Source organism: Symsagittifera roscoffensis, chromosome 5 (genome assembly GCF_963678635.1).
Source record: "Symsagittifera roscoffensis chromosome 5, txSymRosc1.1, whole genome shotgun sequence".
Classification (NCBI taxonomy): domain Eukaryota; kingdom Metazoa; phylum Xenacoelomorpha; order Acoela; family Convolutidae; genus Symsagittifera; species Symsagittifera roscoffensis.
This window is the reverse complement of record NC_087066.1, coordinates 21,249,744-21,250,028: the sequence shown is the minus strand read 5'-3', so window position 1 is coordinate 21,250,028 and position 285 is coordinate 21,249,744.

Genomic DNA, 285 nt, shown 5'->3' with positions numbered 1-285 from the left:
TTTTCTATTAGGCCATGGACATTGCAGAAGCAATACTACTCTGAAACCATAATATTCACCTGAAAGTGAACCTTAGTTACAAACAGAATGAGATACGTGTTTTCTCGGTATCAGGCAAATCTGCCTTTACCAGTTCTGAGCCTGGACCTTTCATCTTTTGTTTCGACTTTGTATCTATCATATTCTTTTTACATCACATTTAAATCCAACTGAGACAGCAAAACTCAAGATCGGATGTTCTCAAAAACCATAATTATCGCATCGACTGACTCAAGCGGCAGAATA